Source organism: Camelus dromedarius, chromosome 5 (genome assembly GCF_036321535.1).
Source record: "Camelus dromedarius isolate mCamDro1 chromosome 5, mCamDro1.pat, whole genome shotgun sequence".
NCBI lineage: Eukaryota > Metazoa > Chordata > Mammalia > Artiodactyla > Camelidae > Camelus > Camelus dromedarius.
The window spans coordinates 26,902,200-26,919,936 of NC_087440.1; the positions used below are offsets into that span (position 1 = coordinate 26,902,200).

Sequence of the window (17,737 nt, forward strand, 5' to 3'; positions counted from 1 at the left end):
TTTTCTTCATGTAATTATTTCTAATTTCATACTATTGTGGTCAGAAAAGATGCTTAATATAATTTCAGTACTCTTAAACGTATTAAGATTTGCTTTGTGGCCCAACATATGATCTATCTTGGAAAATTTTTCATGTGCACTTGAGAAGAATATGTATTCTGTTGCTTTTGGATGGAATATTCAGTAAATACCTGTTAAGTTTATTTGGTCTATTGTGTAGCTTAAGGCTGATGCTTCCTTACTGATTTTCTGTCTGGATGACGTATCCATTGATGTAAGCAGGGTATTAAAGTCCCCTACTATTATTGTGTTACTGTTTCTCCCTTTAGGTCTGTTATTTGTTCTGTATATTCAGGTGCACCTGTGTTGGGTACATAACTATTTGTAAATGTTAGAAGTTCTTCCTGGATTGACCTCTTTATCATTATGTAATTCCTTTATTTGTCTTTTATTACAGTCTCTGTTTTAAGTCTATTATGTTTGATGTAAGTATCAGCTTTTTTTGGTTTCCATTTGCATGGAATATCCTTTTCCATCCCTTCACTTTCTGTGTGTGTGTCCTTACATCTAAAGAGAGTCTGTATATGCTATAGGCAGCATATAGATGGGTCTTATTATTTATCCATTTAGTCACAATGTGTTTTGATGGGAGAATTTACTCCATTACATTTAAATAATTATTGATAGGTATGTGCTTATTGCCATTTTGTAAATTGTTTTGTGGCTGTTTGTATAGTTCCTCTGTTTCTTTCTTCTCTTTGTGGTTTTATGACTTTCTCTAGTGGTGTACTTACATTCCTTTCTCTCTCTGTGTGTATCTGCTATAGGTTTTTTCTTTGTGGTTACAATGAGGCTTGCATATAACATCTTTTATCTATAACAGTCTATTTTAAGTTGATAACAACTTAAGTTTCATCCCATTGAAAAGCTCAACATTATTACTCTGCCCTGCAACCCTTTGTTTTTGAGGTCACACTGTACATTTTTTCCTTGTGTATCCCTTAACTAATTGCTGTAACCAGAGTTATTTTAACTATTCAATTACTTTTGTCTTTTAACCTTTATACTAGCTTCGTAAGTGACTAAGCCACTACCTTTACTATATATTTACCTTTCCAGTGAGATTTATTATTGTGTTCTTGTTATTAGTGCCTTTTCTTTTCAGCTTACTGATGCCCCTTTAACGTTTCTCATAATGCTAGTTTAATGGCGATGAACTCAGTTAACGTGCTTGTCTTGAAAACTTTCTCTCCCCTTCACTTCTAATTATAACTTTGCCAGGTAGGATATTTTTGGCTGGAGGGGTTTTTTTTTTTTTTTTTCTTTAAGCACTTTGAATATATCATGCTACTCACTTCTGGCCTGCAAAGTTTCCACTGAAAAATCTGCTAATAGACTTATGGGAGTTCCCTTGTAGGTAACAAGTTGTTTTTCCTTTGCTGCTTTTAAGATTCTCACCTAGTCTTTAAATTTTGACATCTTAATTATAATGTACCTTGGTGTGGATCTCTTTGGGTTCCTCTTATTTGCACCCTCTGGACTTTCTGAATCTGGGTATCAGCTTCCTTCCCCAGGTTAGGGAGGTTTTTCAGCCATTATTTCTTCAAATAAGATTTCTGCCCCTTTCTCTCTATCTTCTCCTTCTGGGAGCCCTATGATGTGAATGTTAAACCATCTGACATTGTCCCATAAGTCCCTTAAACTATCTTTACTTTTTTCATTCTTTTTTTTTCTTTTTGCTGCTCCGATTGAGTGAGTTCCACTGCCTTGCTTTGAGGTAACTGATCCTTCCTCTGCTTCATCTAGTCTGCTGTTGAACCCATGTCGTGTATTTTTCAGTTTAGTTTTTGTATGTCTTATCCCTGTGACTTCTATTTGATATTTTCTTATATTTTCTTTGTTGAAGTTCTCACTGTGTCCATCCATTTTTTTTTCCCCAGTTGAGTGAGCATCTTTATGATCATTTCTTTGAATTCTTCATGAGGTAAATTGATTATCTCCATTTCATTAAGGTTTTTTAAATTAAGTTTTATATTGTTTTATCTGGAACACATTCCTCTGTTCCTTCATTTTGCTTGACTCTCTGTGTTGGTTTCTGTACAGTAGATGAAACAGCCACCTCTCCCAGTCTTGAACTAATGGTCTTGTGTAGGAAATGAAGCTTGACATTCAACCCTCCCTCAGGTCTTGGTTGTCTCTAAAACCTTTGGGTTTGTCCATGCAGCTTACTACATTAATAGCTCTCAGTAGTTGAGGATGTGCCAAGATCTGTTAGTGCCCCAAAGGGGAGGAGCCTAGATTCAGGCTGGCTGGAAGCCAGACTCTTAGACATCAGCCTTTAATAGCATGCAAATATACACAGTCCTGTGGGACCACCAGTTTTGTAAGTCCCACTGGCCACCAGGGTCAGGCAATCTGAAGGTGTACCTTGGGCAGTAGTCACAGTAATCAGGTCTCCAAACAAATGCAGGAGCTCATTTCTAGGTGATACCAATGAGCTGGAGCAAAGCAGAGGGGGAGCCAAGATGGTGGTGCTCTTGGGTACCAAGATGACCACAGCCCTGGTTCCATGAAAGCAGCTCTGTAAGCCACTAATTATGTGCCAAATCTGAAGCCCACCCGTCAGGATGAATCTCCAAGACAAGCAAAGAGTCCTCCTTCACAGGAAGACTCAGTCTGCTATTTTGCAGTGCCCTGGGTGTGAGAGCCAGCCAAGAACTGGATTGCCATAGTACCAAGGCACCCAGGAATGTAGGCCTCTTCAGCCACCAGAGCCAGGCAACCAAGGTGTGTACCCTGGGCAGCAGCTGTGTAAAACTGGGGCACCAGACATATGAAAAGCTCCCTTTCAAGAGACACCGGTGCTTAAGACCACAGCAGCTGGTGACCTTGAAGATAGCACCTGCCCTCTGAGGTCTGTGTAAAGGATTGCAGTCGGCCTCAAGATGCAAGTTTAATTAGAAGCCTGCCCCTCAGGTCACAATCACGATGTGCTAGTAGCGCTCCTTCCCAGAAAGACTGAGCTCTTGGGTCTGTTGCCTCTTGCTGTGCCCTGTGGGTGCTAGCTGTTTAAGAACTCTTTTTCCCTGGTCACAGTCCTGTGAGTTCTGCAGTGAAAGCCCCATTGGACACCAGAGCTAGGTGATATAGCATCGTCCCCTGGCAGCACTCGCAAAAATTGGGGCACCAGACAGGGGTATGAGCCCCTTTCTGGGTGACTGATTATTTCAGTCACATGGGACCAGTACCACCAGCTCCCCTGGCCTCCAGAGCCAAGCAATCAAGAGGTGTCCCCTGGGTGTTAGCCACAAAAATCAGGGCACCAGCCACATGTTAAAAGCTCCCTTCCAGGAGATATTAGTGCTCTGGAGAAGGGAAAAGGGAGAGTACCAAGATGGCACCCATCAGTCTCAGTCCCCAGAGGTGTTCAAGTAGGCTCCTAGGTGTGTGTGTTAAACAAGATGCCTGCCCCTCAGGCTGACGCCTTAATATCAGCCAGAGGGGCCTCCTTTCAGTCTGGTGCGATTGGCTGCCTCTGCGCTGAGCCCTGGGGTGGGTGAGTCCGAGTGTGTGAGCCCTTTAAGAGGCATTTCTCAGATCACTACAGTCTTGGTCTGGGGACGCAATCAAGCCCAGTTGGTTTTCTAAGTTAGACGTTTGTGGGGCTCATCCATCAAGTATATGTCTTAGAAGCCGAGATGCTTGATGAAGGGTTTGAATCTTCACTCCCCAAGGAGAGGCTCTGAGTTTTGAGTTCCCTCCTGGTTATGGGGCATCACACTAGGTGAGGGTTTATGGCAAGACTGTGTCCCAGCCCCTCCTATCCACTTTGATGTGCTTTTCTTCCCATTTGCCCAATGAGTAATCATCACTCAGTCAGCATTTAGGTTTTTTTTAAGAAATTGTTCTGTCTGTAGCTGTAGACGGTGTGTCCATGGGACAAGGTGAGTTCAAGATCTTCCCATGTCTCCATCTTGTAGTAGTTCCTCCTGGGATACCTCATGTTGACTGAATCAAGATTTGTATGTTATTTTCACCCTTTTGCTGATCACCATACATCTTTCTGTACCTACCTCAGATTCTGCTGTTTCTATTAAATTATTTTTTCCCCAGTCTGGTAGCTCTTCCTCTTGAATCTCCCAAGTATGTTATATCTCTCTCAGGGAACATACAGTGCTGTTCTGCTTTGTCCCGTTTATGTTCACATGAAAGAGTAATAAGAGTATCTACTTCAAATAGTTGTTAAAAGGATTAAGTAAGTAAGTGTGTGTACAACTCTTAGAACAGTGTCTTGCACATAGTACATGCTGTGGAAATACTAGCTGCTAACATCAGCATTAATTGTAATATTTAGAAATCCCTTTACACTTCAAATTTGTAAAGGAATTTACCTGCCTCTTCTCCTAGAATGTTTATGATTTTTTTTACATTTAAATATTTGATTCGTTTGGTCTTTTATTCTAATGAACAGGGTGAAGTATACCACTTTATATTTCTTAACCCTGCTACTAAATCAGCTCACTAACATTAATTAAGTCTTCCATTTCTCCCCCACTGATCGGAGAAGCCACCTGCATCATACGCTAAATTCCTGCAGGTAACTTGAGTCTCCTTCATATGCCAGAACGACACAGCTCTTAAAGTTTATTTATAGTTTGTCTCCAGATCTGATAGGTGTGGTCTCCCCGTCACACATCTCCCTCTGGCGACCCTTGCAGTAAGCTCCCAAATGACTAGAATTAGCATGTTTAGTTTGGGAGAAGGGGGAAGAACAACTGAACCCGGTGGTATTTGTTAGGGAGTAAGGATCTTGTTAAATTTACAAACCAACATGTATGTGTTGTTGCACTTCCCTAAGTACGTGATTTGTCTTTATATTTGTTCCAAGTGTACTTTTGTTCATCAGGACTGTTTCCTCATATGGGCCTCTCACATTTTTTTTGTAGCATTTATTCCTAAATATTTTACTTTTGTTTCTATTTTAATGTCATTCCTTTTCTTCAGTTTTATCTTGTAAATGGATATTTGTATCATGAAGCCTTTTTTTCAGTATATTAATTTAATGTCAATCAACTTCCTAAACAATCTTACTGTATATAGTGGGTTTTCAGCCAAGTTTCTTGGGGTCTCCAGGTCCATAATCATATCATCTACAAACAGTAGAGCTCTGCATCCTCCTTTACAATTTTTATACCTGTCTCTTATATAATTTTCTATCTTTCTCTTACACAATAATATAATATAGTTTGGTATAATATCATTATAATTTCATATAATCACATTCTCTTATACAGTTGTGCTGCCTAATACCCCAGATCACTGCTGAATAGTAGTATGATGGTGAACATGCTTGTCTTGGATCTGACTTTAGGAAATATCTCCAGTATTTCCTCATTAAGTTAGATGTTGGCTTTGGGCTGAGATATATGTGTTTTATTAAGTTAATGAAGTGTCTTGATTACTTTTGTATTGAGTGCTTTAAAAAAAAATAGCTGTTTAATTTTGTCAAATGCCTTTTGAGAGCCTTATGGAGATGATCATGATTTTCTCCTTGGATTTATAATATGATGAATAATATTAACCTCTCTCCTGATACAGAACCATTCTTGCATGTCTGGCATAAATCTCGTAAAGACAGAAATGATTCTGCAATTAACAGTTGGCTTCTATTTGCTAATGTTTTATTTTTTGTTGTAATATTTATAAGTGACCTTTTTCTGAAGATGTTTTGTGCAATATTTGCCTAGATTCATTATTTCATAAAGAGTGAGCAAAACAATGATACTATAATTCTATAATTTATTTATCAGTCAAGAATTCTATTTATTATTAGATAGAATAAATACTTCTATAAGGAGAAACTTTCCTTCATCAACTACATGGTTACACTGAGGTCTAGTTTATACTGAAAAGGCAGAATAAATGTTCCATTTATCATTTTTTAGAATAATGAGTTTGTTTCCCCGTATTCTCCAAGAACCAATGAGGTTTTTGTGGATTTCCTTCAGTCTGTCTATGAATTCATGAATTTTTTATGTTTTTGATGTTTTAACCATTGCCATTATTATCAAAACTCAAATTGTCCCGTTTTTGGCTGCTGGAAGTCTTCAGCGTGCTTTCAGAGTCTTTGGTGTCCCTGCTTTCTTGTGTGTCAAGGTTTCCAGATTCATCCTGCACAACTTGCCTTGTAGGCCTGAGCAGCCAGATCCTCACACTCCCCCTTGTAGGATCACTGGGTCTGGTCCTACAAAAAAAAAAGTCGTGAGCTTGCGCAAGGAGTTTGTGTTTATAATATGTTAATTACACAGTTACATATTGAGACAGATGAGAATAAAAACAAAGTCACTTCTCCAAAAGCATCATAGCAGATCAGAGAGAGGGCTGAACCAGAAATCAGAAGACCCAGGTTCTAGACTCAGCAGGACCACATCTGCCTCTGGGTCCATAGAAATAATTAGCCTTTATGAATTGTACACACTTACAAGATATTTAAGAGATACAATTGAGTGCACAAGTTGATTAGATATGAAGTGGGAAGGGAGCAGAAAGAATCAAGAGTGACATCCAGCTTCTAATTTTGAGTAACTGGATGGATGGTGGAATTACTGGAGAGAAAATAATAATGCCAGATTATTAGGATCAATTGAGATAATGTACATATTTAATTTACATGTAAATTAAACAAATTCTACAAAAGACATTAACATTAAGAAAATGATACATAATGTTCACTGAAAATATGGAATGTATGGAATAAATTGTAATTAACTAAAAATGGGAAGTCAAACGATAGTACAGTCTTATACCATGTGAGGTAAGTGGAAGAAAAATAAAATAATCTTATTGTTAACTTAAAAGAAATGTCAGGAATAGATAGAGGATTTGTAACAATTTTAAATTTTCTATATTCTTACTTATCCTGAGGTGCCATTGGTCTTCTTATCTAACTTACTCATTATTTGTTCTGGAACAATTGCATCACAGTAAGAGTAGATAAATGTAACCCTGGAGTACTGTAGATCACTGAAATGTTGGTTGCTTTAAACAAAAAGTATCAAATCAAGTCAGTTTCTAGATTGCTGTTCTCCTGGGCACTAGTTCATCCTTCAGAGCTGCCAAAGGGTCTTGTCACTCCCAAGCTTCTGTGACACGCAGGACTAATTGTTTCTAGCCCAAGGCATGGCATGTCCTACTTTTAAAGGCATCGAGACAAGCATCTTCTGAATTATCTGATCACTCTAATTCTTCTACGTTAATGGCACAATAATGGTGTTTTAAAGTCCTTTGTTTTATGTTAATAGTTCTCACTCACCTGCTGGGGTTTAATCAAGTACTCATTCTGCCCACAGATGATTCAAATTATTTCAGACCATCTGTCTTAGTTTCAGATGCATTTTTAAGCTATTCATATTTTGAATTTCTTTAAAGAGCATAAAAAGCATCTTGATCTTTGGTCCAAACCTCTCAACAGTCTAGATATATGAAGTTTTTCCAAATTCCCCCTGCCTTTAGCGACCTGGCCACCTTCAAAATCCTAGAGAATTCATATGAATGATTCCTTCATCACAGCTTCTGCTGCCTGCTATTGTTTGCAGTTTTAAACGGTTACCCTATCTTTCTAACTAGATTGAAAGCCTCTAAAGACGGAAACAACCAATACTTATTTTTATATCCCTTGTGCATAGCATAATACTCTGCATGTTTTTAAAAAAAATGATCAAATCTTTGCTGATGATATAATAAGGTAAGATAGCACTGGGATTAAGAGAAGCGCCTCTGGAAGTAAGCTGCCTGGTGTGAAACGCCAGCTCTGCTTCCTCGGAGCTCCATGACTCTGGATAAGCCCTCTAACATTCCTGCTCCTCAGATTTCTCACCTGTTACACAGATGAGACTATACTGTACCTATCCACAGGAGTATTAGAAAAGGAAACAGGTTTATATGTCAAACATCTAGATCAGATTCTTACCATATACAAAGTAGCATATAAATGTTTGCTTGACAGGGATAATAATCTCTCTTTTGCTCTATTTAAATTTAGACCTTGATTTAGTCAATAATGTGATATCACTATATGTAATATACATTAAGCAGTGTTTCTTTCAACAAAAAAATAATCAGGAGCATCATCCTCACCTTAATTTTTCTAGAATTAGCTACAACTGCCCCCAAGACCTCTAGGAACAGACTAACATGAAGCTAGATTGGCAGGAGAGTCTGATTAGCTGCTTGGTGACATGCTGGATGATAAAGCAGGGGTGGACATTCGCCAGGTGAATACCATTTTAAACAAAGGACCCTAACCAATGTAGAGGCTCAATGTATCACTAATGTGCAGACCAAAGCAGTGCCGAGACACTACGCTGACAAACATGATAGTCTTTCAAATTCATCTCTGGTAGCACAATTAGTTGGGACTTCTGGGAGAGGGCAGATCAACATGATTATCTAGGAAAGAGAGGGGAAAAGGGAAAGGAAGAGAAGGGAAAGAATACAGAAGGGCAAAGAACGGTTAAAAAAAAAAAAGCAGGCACATGTGCACACATGAACACATGAACACATACACAAAACTATAAGCCATTACATTCATCTAAACTTTATATGCATTTTGGTGTTTGCCTTAAAGTGTTTTGGGTTTTTGTTTGTTTTTATTTGGGTTCATATCTATGAAATATTATACAAATACTATTGCAAAGAGGGTTTAAATGCTTCATTAGGCTATTTGTTTTTAAATCATTCCTTACTTTTAGAAATGAAGCTATTTAGAAGTGTTTTGTGCCTCAAAAAAAGTGCATCGGGAGATAGCTGGATATATAAACAGAAATATCTCTGGCCGCCCTTTTCATGGGCCATAAATAAAGTTGTTCTTCACTTGCTGGTTAAGGTCGCTTTAGAACTTGAAGCTATTTTCATCTCTGTGTGTCCCAGTGAAGACAGTAATTGTTTATTAAGTGTTTGGGACTGTATTGCAGCAAAGGGAGAAACGGCAGAAGAATTTTACAAACTAAAGGGATTTGTCACAAGCAGACAGGAAGGGGGAACACGTGCTTCTGAGCAAGCATGTTCTGAGCTTTCTAAAGGAGGCTGCCAGCTTAAAGAACACAGCAAGGGCGGGTCCCCAGAACAGTCACGTTGTCTGTGCCAGCTGACAGGCGCCCAGGCAGCATGTCCACCTTCTGAGTCCTCTGATGGAGAGTAATGGCAATTGTTGGTCTTCTTGAATGCAGGCCAGTGTGTTTTACATATAGAGGAGGTTTAGTTAAGAGATACTAAAGAAAGCAAAAACCAAAACTCACTGTGAGTGTAAAACATATAAAACATAGAATACCCATGTTACAAGAATACCATATTCCGATGAGTCGCATGGTAATGCAGGTAAGTACATAAATGGCTGAAGGGAAATTCACCAAATGTTAAGAGGTTATTTCTGTACAAAGGTGGAATTAAGATAATTTTGGTTTTCTTCTTTATACATGTCTGTATATTGTAGAAAGAACATATTATAAAAAGTGAATAATTACTTTAATGAATAACCTAGAGAATAAAGGAGATTAAGCTGTAATTAACCATAAAGTTAGGATCATTTCCCTATATTTAGATCTCAACAAAAGTCTTTGCCTCAGAATCCTTAAAATTCAAAGTTCTTACCAAGAAAAGAAAAAGGAAAAAGATAAAGCAAAATTCACTAAAAACCATATACCTTTTTAATAGAAAAACCTTTCTTCAGTGCCTTTTAAATTTATTAACAATTTTAGTCAGGTTCTAACTAGGCCAACAACTCTGTTCCTAAAGTACTTAGTTTATTAATATGACCAACAGCCAAGATTAACAATTGTGAAAATTTCCTATTTATTGGCACTGATTTGACATGAATTGAGTTGGATTTTTGAGAGAAAGGAGACAGAAGAAAAGTCTAATTCCCAAGGTAGATGAGAAAGATATTCAGCAAAAGACAGCTTTCCCATAAAATACTGTGCACTTACTGGAGGTGATAGAAGGTAAGACTTCTGGAGGAATGGCCCCCAAATAAGAAAATAATTAAATTAATATTTTAAATTAAAATTAAAATTAAAAATTAAAGTACCCTATGGCAATTTCTAACCTGAAAAATCATTAGGAGGTTAACAGCTTCATAAAGTTATCATTGACAAAACAGATTCCAGTCTTTCTGAATAGTTTACACTTTTTACAATAGAATCTCCCAGACTCTACGTAATTTCCAACTACATGTTGTAAGCGTTTGGGAGCTTCTTTTAAAATACTGTTTTGTTGCTGCTGTGGCTGTTGTCTTTTGTTTTCTGGCCCAGTTTATATCAAATGTAAGTTAAATTAGTTCTTCAGTGGCTCTCAAAATGAGCTTTCTTCAAGGAAGAATGAGGGTAAGACCTAATCACATTCTCCTCATATTGCTGTGATAAGATTTATATTTAGACCAGGTATATTTTAAGTCTGAGTTTATCTAAAGTCGAATGTACATAGATTTAGCAGGCCATGATTCAACCCTGTGTGCCTTCATTTTGAATTTTTATTTACACCTTTCATTTTGCCTGTGAAATATCATAGTAGGAAAAAAGCCCAAGGCTCATACCAACAAAGGGAGGATGGTGAGGTTAGAAGATCCAGTTTGGCCGTCTTAGACCGGGGGGGTTGCTGGGGTGGGCCGGGTGCAGTCCCCAAAGGCAATAAAGGAGATGGTAAGGGGTCAAGCGGGTCTAGTAGTAGGAGAGAAGGGTCTGTCCAATGTCCGCCCCCACCCCTTACTCTTCTCAGAAAGCAGAATTTCCTCCATTTTTTGAGGGATTTTTAGATTATAAATTATGGCCTGGATTAAACTGTTGTTCTGCTAATCCTCCCAAGGATCACATTTTCTTTGAGAAACCAAGTAAAACTGAATGATTATGAAATTGCTATGAAATGTTGACTAGAAAAGCCTGTCCTAAGGTCTCTGAAGCATTTACTTTGTGAATTTACCCCAACACTGCTTTCACGTGTCCTTAGTGCTCTTTGCATTTATGCCATGAGTCCAATGCCCACTTTGCTTACAGATGACCAACCTGAGGGTCTCATCACAGAAAGCTGTGTATACACGTGCCCCACACCCTGAGGAAGGTCCCTGCAGTCCCAGCCTCCTCTGTAGGGGGACGGCCAGCTGGGAAGTGGACACATCACCAAGTACTACACTACATCTGACCTGGTTTCCCTCCTTGTTTCAGATTTCAGGCATCTCTGTCTGGGTCTCAGTCTCTTTTAACTCACACTAGCACTTCAGCAGAACTGTTGTATCTTTAGAACACTTAAAATGTAGAGTTTTCAAGGTTTTTTTTTTTTTTTTTTAAGAACAGTATATATATTGGAATAGCTATATAGCTTCGCCCAGTAATAAATAACTCTTTGGGGGAAAAAAACGAGATGCTTAAGATGGATATTCCTGCAAAACTCCAGAATTACTGTGAAATCACATTTTTATCTACCATTTTTAGAGCCCATTTGATTTATCCCAGCTTGGCATATTAGAATAGACACGGGGATACAAACAGCCTGATAGTTAAAATTTTGTCTGCATATGAATCTCCTCTGGCTTCCTTCTCTGCCAGGAAAATTTTTCCTGTTGTCAGTCAACTGATCCTAATATCTTCTTGGAACAGAACAAACATTTTAAAGTGCAAAGCAAAAGTCCTCCCCCAGCCCTGGAAAGAGAACTTTTTTTTTCCCTTGAGCTGTTGATGTCTTTAAGAGAAATGACTTTAGTTGGTTCAGTCAGATGATAGAGGACACAGTTAGTTCCATATAAAGGAAAATGTTTGAATACCAGTACCGCTGATTTCAAGGAAGGGTTATTTGTATAATATTGTTTAAGAAGATAATCTGAGTCATAAATTGCTCAGCAGCTAAATTCCACTTAAGCAACAGCAGAAGACTAGTTATGTTGTAGTTTTGAATTTTGTATCTTTACTTTGGAAAAGTCCCGTATTAGTATGCATTTTGAAATATTTCATCAGCTTAGAAAGGAACTCAGTCCCCCTGACTATGGACTGCATTGCTTTAATTAACTGATCATTTCCAATCCTTTTTGGAGTTTTGGTCAGAATTAGTTACTCTGAACCCAAAGAAGAAAATGAAGACACAGCTTTACCTTAAACACTAGTAAAGGGTCTTGTTTTAAGGTAAATAAAGCAAGTCTTTTTAACACAGCCTTATGGTAACTGATCCAGAATCTTTGAGCTTATTTCAACTATTATCCCAGCACACATTATTTTAACTGTTGGCAAAACATAAATTGATAGAAAATAGTCACCAGGGAGAATCCTTAAAAACCAAACATAGTAGTGATAGTCACAAAAAAAGAGATTGAAATAAACAAACAAAAGAAAACTGTTAGAATTTCTATTAAGCTCTTCAATGATCTTGTATTTTAGAAAATGAAGTGTATGTTAGGGATGATTCATAGGCTGGATAGGAAAGTGGTGAGGAGCCAGGTGGAGGTAGAGAAAGAAACTCAGGGGACAGGAATATTGGGTAGAAAGAATAAATTCTTTTGAGCTTTTATAGTTTTTATTATCAATTTGAGCTAAAAGGAATAAAACATTTTGGATCAATTTAAATAAAGCAAGTGAAAGGTGCCCAAAATGAGAATACTGACATCAATCTATCTATAGAAAGAGATAAAAGAGATTTTAAGGAATTGACTTATCCAATTTAGGAGGTTAGAAAGTCTGAAGTCCACAAGGCAGGCCAGCAGCCTAGAAACTCAAGAGCTGATGTTGCAGTCTTGAACCCAAAATTTGCAATGCAGGCCAGCAGGTGGGAAACTTGGATAGTGTTTCTATGTTGCAATCTTGAGAGGAAGAATTGCTTTTTCCTCCAGAAACCTCCATCTTTGTTCTTATGATCTTCAACTAGTTAGATGAGGCCCACCCACATTATGGAGGATAATCTGCTTTATTCAAAGTCAACTGATGGTAAATGTTAATCACATCTAAAGCTATTTTCATAACAACATCTAGACTGGTGTTTGACCAAATAACTGGGCACCATAACCTGGTCAAGTTTACACATCACAATAGCTTTAGAAACCAGCCTTAATTTTGTACATTTTAGTTTCTCATAGTGATTAGGAAGAAAAACATGACGTAGTTAGTGAAATGTTAAATAGTATATATATTTCTGAGAGCTTGGAGTTTGGTGTGCATCTGTGTGTCTGTGTGTTAAAGTTAGTGCCATATGCTCAGAACTATTAGTGTTTCTAACTTATACTTTCAAAACAAGTATATGCTACCACAGCATTTCTCCTGCAACTTTCCAAAGGAATGTAATCTATACATTTCAAACATACAGTTGAATATACCTTCAATAGTAACATTTAATAAAATTTCATTCCAGATTCTGAATCATATGGCTAATATTTTTGAGGGGGGATGTGCCTAAACGTAAAAGAAATAAATGGTCCATTTGGATACATGACTTCAGTAATCTAGACATTGATCTTTTGTCCTTTGTTTTAACATTAGCAAGATAAAAAAAATCCATGAGAAAGTTTATTCAAGCTATTTGCATCACTTTTCAAAAGTGCTTATATACTTCAAGTGGTTTGTTTTGTTTCATTTTATTTTTGGTTTTTACTTGTTTGCAGAGTGAATGATTTGGTTGGTTGAGTGATTGGTTGGTTGGTTTTTGGACTCAAATACTTTATTAGGACAAAAAAAGAACCTATGAATATAAATGGGAATTTAGAGAATTATTTTGAAGAAAATGATCATAGATTTTTAGTTGGTTTTATTGAAAGTACCATATCTTACTAAGTATAAACAATTTCACTAGCTTCTAAAAAATAATGTATTTTTCTAATATTTGCCTTTTTGAAGTTGGATAAATAGTATATAAAGGAAAACCATTAAGAGTAATCACAATACATATATTTAAGTAAGTCAGAGTATCTAATTTGCAATTTATGTAATGGAGATAAGTGGTTTAACAAAAATGGCACCAAAATATCAGAGTAATGGGTTTAAATCATTTAAATGATTAATAAAACTAATCACATTAGCAATTTAAACATCTATTTAACTTTGGTACATATATTCAAATCTCTTATAGGTATTCAGACTTATATCCATCCCTGTTGTAGTAAAAGCCAACAAAAAAGCATTGTCTTTCTTTGCTAGGTTTATAAACACTGGTTTCATTTGAAAATACAAAGAAATTTCTAGTGTTATCCTTAAGGATTATCTTATTCCTTCCATACTTTAACAGTCTTTTTTTTTAAAAGAAATTTCTCTATAGCTGCTTTAAAAATTAGCTCAAACTTAGAGGCTTAAAACAACACAAGTTTATTATCTTACAGTTCTGTAGGTAAGAAATCTGAAATAGATCTCACTCAGGCCTCCAATCCTTCAGGACACTCTAGGGGAGAATCTGTTCCTTGCCTTTTTCAGCTTTTACATTCCTTGGCTCAAGGCCCCACTCCTCCATCTCCGTTCAGCAGCATCAGGCCGAGATCTTCTCACGTGGCCATCTATGTGGGTCTCTTTCTGCCTCCCTCTTGCACTTACAAAGATGCATGTGATTAGATTGTTCCCATCTGGAGAATCAGGTCAACTGATGAGCAACCTTAATTCTATCCATAATTCCTGCTTACCGTGTAACCTATCTGCAAGTTCCAGGCTTTAGGACATGGACATCCTTGCGGGAGCCATTACTCTGCCCTGTAGGTTAATAATTCTTGCAGCTAGGTGATGGGCATATAGGGTTCGTTATACTAATCTATCAATTTTTATAGATTTTAACTTTTCCAAAATAAAAAGTTAAAACATAAGTTTAGGATCCTCTATAACCCAAGGAACCATGTCCAGAAAAGAAATCTAAATTCAGTTACAACCTCATTAGTATTCAGCCTTTTAGGAAATTTCCATATTTATTTCCAGTGAGCCATCTGAAAAAAGATACAATAATGCAACAATTTCGAAACTTAAAAGTATAAAAACATAGGCATACATTTTGCCTCCAGCAAACAGCCCTTCCTCAGATTTCATGCCAAAACAAAAGTTTAAAATAAGTTTAAAAAATACTTATTACAGATTCTTAGAACCTTTAAGTTTGGAGAACTCATATATCGTCTGGTCCAAGCACTCTGATACACGACTTTTCTGCCAAATGGTTATCCATACTTTGACTGAACGTCTCCAGATGGGGGGCTGGGGGGTGGTCATCCCCTGCAAAGTAGTCTGCTGGACTCCTGTGAGTACCAAGACTTTGTTCCACCTGTATGGCTTTGGAGAGTAAGTGTACTGCTGCTTCTACATAACAGTATACTGCTTCTACAAGGATTTGAGAGTAGCTCATACATCACCCTGAGGCTAAATACCTTTAGCTCCTCTAGACATTGGCAACCTGAAATTGCTAAAGAACGAAAGCTCCATCCCTGTGGAACTTTATATTGGAGGAAAATTTGTCTCTTTACATGAAAATTCCCCAACAACTCATTTAGCTGATAAACTGAATCACAATAGCGGGGGAAAATCTGGAGAGAATTTTACTGGTTCTATTCTCCAAAGCCATCCTCACACACTTTCTGGGATTCTTACCTTCCGTAGAAAGGATATTTCAACTGGGTGGTAACTATTTTTGTCCTGGGTTAGTCCTGGACGTAGCTGTCTGCACACCTGTGAGCCGTGAGCACAGATGATTGAACTAGGGAGATCAGAGGAGCTCAAAGTGATGCGATTGATCTGAAGGGCTTTCAACCTTCACTGAAGATCTTTCATTTAATAAGGGCCAGCTGAAGTTCTGCCTCTGTAACTTGAGAGGGGTGCTGATCTCTTCACCAATTAGCAGATTTGAAAGCCAGTTTTACCTGAAAAATAAAATTTGACAGAAATTGCATGTTCCACTTTTCACTTTTCTAGTACCTCGCTTGACAAGATGTGCTGTGAAGCTTACAATAACAAAACTAAACAAGGGGCCATGGCTTTGAAGCTTTTAAAGCTTACTTAACACATTTTATTACTTCGGGAAAACTGTAGTGCTAATAAAACCTATAGGAGGACCAGAGCCATGCCATTAGATTTCATTAGATGATATGGACAGAGTCTAGACAGTGTCAAGGGCATGGAGGGAGTGGGGAAAGCACTGTAGAGGCCCAGCTGATAGGCAGGAGGCTCAGCTCTCACCACCTACAAGACAGTTAACTGCCTCAACTTCGGTCAGTCAGGGTCTCATCCTGTACAGCTGATTGAAAATAGAAACCAATAAAAAAAAAACCCTGGTTAAGACATTTTGCTCTCAAAGCTGTTCAGTGACTTTTCAGAACTGAGACCTTTCCTCTCCGCTGGCTTGTTGTACACGTTTATTGACTCTGGGCGTAGTAGCTCCCGGTGCAAGTCTATCATTTATTCCATTCTCAGAAAGGACCACCTCTGTTCCCCCAAATCATACACTGACCAGGCCACTTGACTTGGTCACACACGACCCACGTGCCTGACCAGTTATTAGCCTTAGTTACGCAGGCCTTTAAACCAAGCTCTTGTGCTGTAAATGGCTAGCACGCTATCCTGCCATTTACCACTTCCTGGAGACATGGACCAGGAATACTTTCAGATTATGTGCAGCTTTTATTAACTTTTGCCTCTGTGGACAGGAATGCGTTGTGAGTCAAGAAGCATGAGTTCAACGTATACCACTCTCCTCACCCTGTCCCTATGTTTACACACAAGAAAAACCAGATTACTGACACAAGAGTTAGCGTTAGTCAGGATGATCTTTTAACACAGCACTTTATTTTTTCATACTTTGTGTTCCTCTCTTTTTAACTTGCTTCTAAACAGTCTTAGAAGCTTGTCTGGATAGACTCAACTAAAACTCCCTTATAACAAACTATTTGGCTGATGCAACTTAATTATTGCAAACTCAGCCCGAAAAGGCAACTGCCCCTGTTAATCACTGTCAAAGGGAAAGGTTAAAAGAACCTGAGAAAGAATAGATTATATGTATAATAAACTGAAACTAACACAACATTGTAAATCAACTATACTTCAATTAAAAAAATAAAGGAAAGCTTACATGTCAATCATTCTAAAACCAAAGGTAGTGTATTCGTTGTGTTGTTTAACAATAACAGGTCAACCAGCAAGTTAACTTGTTTATTTGGATTGGTATAAACGTTACAAATTAGTCATCTTGGCAGATATTCAGCAGTAGAATTATTAAAGATAGGCATTACATGAGGACTTCCTTAAGACTGTGTTTTGGTCAAGGGGGCATCTGGTTATATCTCCTTTAAAAAATATTTTCAAACAAAAATCCTATATACTATGCTGTAAGAAATAGGACACTAGGGCCTCTGTCACCCTCTCCTTACATCCCTCCAAAATCATAATTTTGAAATATCCTGGCCTTTCCAGTGGGTACAATTTCAAGCTGACTCAGGGGGTAGCGTGGCTTTCTCTCAATTGTTTTTTCACATCCACACAGATGTAAAGCAGCTCCACCGTCTGCCACGATTCACCAGGGTCTGCTCAGCTAGCTTATTCCTAACTCCGTTACATCCTCTCCCTCATCTTCTCTCTTCATTCACTCTCATTTTCACTCATTCTGTGTACGATTTTTGTGGGCTGCTTAAAATCCTCTATGTATATATATTTAATAAATAACTGAGTGGATGCACAGAGGAATAGATTGACAAATTTGTCCTGCTTAAGACTGAACCTGAGCCCTTCTCTGTAATACAGCTTAGCGTTTAGTA

At 37.7% G+C, this 17,737-nt stretch overlaps 2 long non-coding RNA genes across 6 annotated transcripts in view; one reads left to right on the forward strand and one right to left on the reverse strand.

The window, feature by feature from the left end:
* LOC135321290 (uncharacterized) overlaps positions 1–17,737 on the forward strand; it is a 77,537-nt gene that overhangs the window by 25,628 nt on the left and 34,172 nt on the right. The window lies entirely within an intron of this gene.
* Positions 5,783–17,737, reverse strand: part of LOC105089989 (uncharacterized) — a 125,336-nt gene continuing 113,381 nt past the window's right edge. For all 3 annotated transcript variants that reach the window (XR_837227.3, XR_837226.3, XR_010380889.1), the window contains 2 exons: positions 15,582–15,850; positions 5,783–6,244 (listed from right to left, as the gene is read on the reverse strand). This is a non-coding gene — a long non-coding RNA (uncharacterized LOC105089989). The remainder of the gene's footprint in view (positions 6,245–15,581; positions 15,851–17,737) is intronic.